Raw genomic sequence first — 222 nt, 5'->3', positions numbered from 1 at the left:
TGTTTGCCACCACTGTAACCTTCAGACCGCCCGTGCTACTGCCAGAAGTAGTCCACGCCTGGCTGCCAACACTAGATCGCGGCAGAGTCAATGGAGCTCCGCCCCCTGGAGGAAACGGAGCCTGGCCCGCAGCTCCGAGATGGCCATCTTCCCGCAATGAGAACATGACTCATCCGTGAACGCCACCTCAGCATGTTTAATGCCCAGACACGTGAGGCAGCG

This window comes from Sinocyclocheilus anshuiensis, unplaced genomic scaffold (assembly GCF_001515605.1).
Source record: "Sinocyclocheilus anshuiensis isolate Anshui unplaced genomic scaffold, SAMN03320099.WGS_v1.1 scaffold800, whole genome shotgun sequence".
Classification (NCBI taxonomy): Eukaryota; Metazoa; Chordata; class Actinopteri; order Cypriniformes; family Cyprinidae; genus Sinocyclocheilus; species Sinocyclocheilus anshuiensis.
This window is presented reverse-complemented; position numbering follows the sequence as displayed.